This window comes from Pteropus alecto, unplaced genomic scaffold, assembly GCF_000325575.1.
Source record: "Pteropus alecto unplaced genomic scaffold, ASM32557v1 scaffold98, whole genome shotgun sequence".
NCBI classification, from domain to species: Eukaryota; Metazoa; Chordata; class Mammalia; order Chiroptera; family Pteropodidae; genus Pteropus; species Pteropus alecto.
In genome coordinates, this window is record NW_006443570.1 from 12,206,027 (window position 1) to 12,211,200 (window position 5,174).

General features: G+C 38.6%; 2 protein-coding genes across 8 annotated transcripts in view; one reads left to right on the forward strand and one right to left on the reverse strand.

The window, feature by feature from the left end:
* The window catches only part of PTRH2 (peptidyl-tRNA hydrolase 2), an 8,919-nt gene extending 6,964 nt beyond the window's left edge, over positions 1-1,955 (reverse strand). Inside the window, exon 1 of the mRNA XM_006924894.3 lies at positions 1,804-1,955. The gene's annotated coding sequence lies outside the window, so the exon portion shown is untranslated. The remainder of the gene's footprint in view (positions 1-1,803) is intronic.
* A 96-nt stretch (positions 1,956-2,051) lies between these two features.
* VMP1 (vacuole membrane protein 1) overlaps positions 2,052-5,174 on the forward strand; it is a 106,810-nt gene continuing 103,687 nt past the window's right edge. For 2 of the 7 annotated variants that reach the window (XM_006924895.3, XM_015599234.2), the window contains exon 1: positions 2,052-2,178. The gene's annotated coding sequence lies outside the window, so the exon portion shown is untranslated. Of the gene's footprint in view, positions 2,179-3,907; positions 3,926-5,174 lie in introns of those variants that run through there. The other 5 variants (XM_015599233.2, XM_006924897.3, XM_006924896.3 and 2 more) reach the window with 4 other exon arrangements.

Here is a 5,174-nt window from a genome sequence, read left to right on the forward strand (position 1 = left end):
TAATTACCTCTTTTTAAGCCTCATCTTAATTTTCTATACCACTCATTGATAACTTTAAAATTTTCCTCCCTTGAATTAATTCTTTAACCCAATTTTCACACCATTACCATCCTACCTTTCTGAATAGCTTTTTTCCAGTTTCCTTCTCCGGTTCTATGTCCTCTGTTTTTCCCTGATGTGTGTATTATGAGCTTACACATTTGGTTTTCTATTTAGTCTATACCTACATTGTTCAATATAGTAACCATTAGCCAAATGTAGTTATTTAAACTTTAATTAAAACTAAAAATTCACATCTTCAGTTGCACTTTGTGTCATTTTAAGTGCTCAATTGCTCAACAGCTTAAAAGTGGCTAGCAGTCACCCTATCATACAGCAAGTTGTATTGGACGGTGCTGGTTAATATATTCCCTTTCCATTCAATTAATATTTATCGAGCACCTGTTGTGCACCAGGCACTGTTCTGGACCCTGGAGATAGAGCACTAAACAAAACTAAGTCCCACTCTTCATGGAGTTGACATGCTAGCAGGAGGAGAAAGACAATAGTTTGTCAGACAGATGAACAATGCCACTCATTCCCAAATCATCGTATGCTGAGAATTCCTATACTCTTGGGCTCCAAACTTGAATTTCCAGCTTCTGCTAGATTTCACCACTTAGATGCCTATGAAGTACTCTAAACTGTGTCCTAAACTGAACTCAGTTATCTTCCTTTTCCTCTCAAACTTCCTTTTTCTGTATTTGTGATTTCTGAGTAACCTTGGACTTTTCCTCTTCTGTCCTACTACATCTAGTCACAAATACTTGTTGAATTTATCTGTCTTAAATCATTTCTACTCTGAGTGTGCTAATTATCTCTTGGCCAAAGCCTCCAAAATTAACTTCACTCTCACTAATTTTTTACATTTCCTTCACTCTTGCCCTAGTTCATCCTAGTCCATCTGCCATTATACTTCTAAAATACAAATCTGATTCTGTAATTTCCCTGCTCAAAAATCACTGGATAAACGCCTAAAGAATAGAACAAACCCCTCCGCGCGAATTTACAGCACTACACCATTTAGTTACAACCTACTTTATCCTTCTAACCTACTCTCCCGCTACACATTGTATTATCCTGCCACACCAAATTACTAGGTCCTTTTAAGCAGCAATCTTTCTCTGAAATTATTTTTTGTTTTTCTCCACTTAAACACAAACAAAAACCACCTCTTCACCCGTAAAGGCGTAGTTCAAATGACATTTGTCTCTGTAGTCTTTACCACCCCCGAGTCTTAATTACTTATTCTCCAGAGCTGCTGTAACACATAACTACTGCAGATCATATTCTCGGCGTCTAGTACAGTGCCTGGGGAACAATATTAAAGAATTAAACTTTTCTAGGTATTAGGTCTGTGTGACACAGGGGAACCAAATTTTCGATTATATTCTTAGGAATCTTTTCTTTCCTCGTAGGATTCAACAACTCGACACGTTGTGTATTCAACACTCAGCAGAAGGTGAGGTCAGTTCGTTATTTTCTCACATTCAAAGCGGGTATACCGATGCTGCCTGAATGGAGGCTTTGCCTGGGAACTAAAAATTCTGAGTCCTCCCCCTCCCCAGCATCTTGGTCCCTTCTTGGAAAGGACGACGAGCAGAACAGGTACGGTGGCTCCAGCAGCCATTGGGAGGAAGACAGAAAGAGAAGATGAAGTGGGGGTGGGGGGGTGTTACAGAATGAGAAGGGAAGAAACAGTCCAACCAGAGAGAAGATGGAGAAAGACATCCCGCTCCTTGACCGTGTGAGGGGCCGACCTACCTAGAGCACCAATCCGTCTTGCTCGCGTCTTTCGGTTCTTCACTTTTGAGTAGCGAACACGCTTTTATCGCTCGGTTTACCTCTTCCGGGGTTCCTTGACAATAAGTTCCGGATCAAGAACTGCGAAGAGACCAGTCATTCTTCCTATCGCTCCACCCACGGGTCCCGAACCGAAATCCTGCGACGATCAGCAGAGGTTGTCGAAAGGAGATGGGAACGTTTCTGTTTTGGAGGCGGTCTCCGGGGAGGGGGGCCGGGCACGGACCGGAAGTGACGCGAACGAGTTCCGGTTGGTCGGAGCCCAGCGGCGGGTGTGAGAGTCGGTCAGGAGCTTCTTCCAGGATCCTGAGATCCGGGGAAGCCCGTGTCAGAGCGGTAAGTAAACGAGCGCGGGGAATCGAGGACGAAAGCCTGAGAGTATCCTCAGAGCTTGGCTTCTTCCGGAGCTCTCCAACTTAGACCGTGCAGTTCTGGGACACAGTGATTTCGACTCCAAGCAGTGTTTTAGGGTGTTGCTGACTCTAGATGTCTCAGTCTGACGGTAGCCAGGTTATTTGGGACACTTCCCTATGGTTGGCCACTGGTACATTAAACCCGTACACTGGACTCCTGACCTTTTGCTTCAGCGCCGCGGATTTGGAAGCCATTCTAAGCTTCTGTAGACTACCCATCTCCTCTTCCTCTCAGAGTGTCTAGGACCTTAGAATAAATGGAGATCTTCCCTGCTGATGACCAAGCTGTTTTTCAGTATGTGTGTCAGTTTGGGTTCTTGCCCTCCCCAACCACTAGCGCGTGACACTAAATGTTTCCACTTCTAAACAAAATTCAGGCGTGCAAATGCCATCTAAAGCGTTGGTGGCCAAGGGAATGGGGCTTTTGCTCCGCAGATCTCTTGCAGAAGACTTTCACGTATCTTCAACTACTTTCAATAACATTCTCTGGCTTTTCCAATCTCTGACACCTCCGATTCATTACAGCGGAGGTATTTGCAACAAAACATGATGATCGGCTTAATCTCTAAAATTCTAAGAAGCCATATGTGGCCCTGTGTCACACTGCTAAGATTACTTAGGATCCCCAGTAGGTTTTATAATGTTTTTTGTTTTTCTGCAAATCCATAGAAAAATCTCAGAATATGCAGGTTGTAACACTGTTTACCTATCTTGGCAACATAGCTCCTTTTCTTAATTTTAATGTCTTTCAATTCTCATTTGAGGCTTGTCAGAAATTTTGTAGATAGATTGCACTAATCTTTTGGAGAATGTTGTAGTGATAGAGAATTTAATGTACCGACTGCTACTACCTATTAATTGTATTATCATTAGTTCTGATTTTAGTTGTATATTCTTAGCATAAATGGTGACAGTAGTAAGAATCTTATTACTAAGCAAATTTTATGCATTCTAGATTATGTTTTTATTGACTTTTGGAAGAGGGATGGTAGTACCCAGACATGTGGCCAATTTACAGATGTGTGAAATGACTCTACAGTAGTCTTTTTTTTTTTTACTTTTATTTTTACTTTTACTTCCATTTTTACTTTTACTTTTATTTTTACTTCTTTGCCTATATTAAAACACTGAAGCCTTTTCTTTTCCTCTGAGGGATATATCCTACTTGATTAATACATTTTATTTTCTGTGACTCACATCCAAGAATAACCAGGTTTCTGAACTACTTCATAAATGGTTTAATGCCTTTTAGCAGTTTACCTATAGCTAGTTTAATCAGTTTGTTGTTTAGTTTATATATTGTTCTTATTTTTATTTTAGAGAAGTTTTTCACACTTGCATGAAACAAGGTGACAACATTTTTGAGAAATGTAATTATATAAATTAGATATTATCATTAGTTTTAACATCTGGTAAATTGGTTTATTAACTGTCAAACCTGATCTTACATTTTATATTCTCTTTGTTTAATTCATTTATACAGGGACTGATTATCCAAATTTTCTCATTCTTTCAACTTCTTCCTGCCTTGGCTTGAATTACCACTTTTTAAGATTGCAAAAGATCATCAAACTTTAAGACCTGGATTGAAGTTTGGGCTCCAACACTTATTGAGTGAAGGTTGGCAGGTTACCTGACTTTCAGAGCTGGTCTGGATTGTGTTCATAAAAGTATGGCTCACTCTATTTCATAGGCTTGTCACAATAATTGAGATAATAAATGTGAAATCTCTATATAAATGAAAATATGGCAATACTGTCAATTTACTCTGAAAGCTGGACATATATCAGTGCAGAATACTGTTACTTTGCATCATTTCAAAATTTGATGTTTTATATTGTGGTATTTTTCTGAAAATATCATCACACATTTTTCTGAGATGATCTTTGCCCTACTTTTTAACAGAAAAAAAGCTAGCCAGGAATAGTTCAATACTGTAATCCATTGAGTTTATCACCTCGTTTAATAAGTAGGTATGTGGAAAATGAGTATAGTTTTGCTTTGGGGAGTTTAAGTCTGATCTTTTTTTGGTCATCTGTATTGTCAATTAAGAATTTCCAAATAAATGCAGAGGAAGCTGAAGTTTTTGGTGCTTATATATAGTTAACTAAAGATTAGAAGTAGCCTTACTTATATTAAGTGAGAAACTTTATCATCTCACTGAAACCTACCAAATGTAATATTTAGAATTAGAAGCAACCTCTGTGAACATATAGTTAGATTTTTCTCATTTAACAGGAGAAAGAGGCCTAGAAACAATTAGTAATTGGCTTGCCTAGGGTCATATGGCTTAGGTAGTGCCAGAACCTGAACTGGAAATGAGATCCCAAGTGTTCTTTCTGTTCTGCTAAGGTTGTCTCCAGCATCCTTATCTGGTTTGGCAATATTTCCTGGTTTACATGAAGATGATTTCTCTTATGTATTAAAAGGATCCAAATGTGTATGTACATTTCCCCCCATTTTTAGCTGACTTAGTCTCGTATATTCTATGAAAACAAAAATACTGTGCTTGGCAAGATTTGCAGTGAAATGTAACAGGGAAAGAAAAGAAAATTAGTTCTATTCTTCAGAAGTGATTCTCAGTTTATGCTTCATTACTATCAGATATAGAGGTATCTTCTTTCTGGCAAATGGAAAAGAGGATCTTTGTGACACATGTCTCTGCTGAGTGAATATTGTTGCTAATGAGTAGGAGGAAGCTGTATTAATTTATTTGCTCCTGCTAAAAAAATTTCCCCAAGCTGTAATTTTAATACTCTGTTATGTTAATTATCTCTTAATCTATAGAGTCATTTCTCTATTTCACTCTGGCTAAATAGCCACTATAGAAGAGTCAATTCTTTGTCTTGTTGGGAACTCTTTTGCTTCTATTGACTTCATAAAACCTATTTAGTCTCTCCTCTTTCTTGGAGATTATAG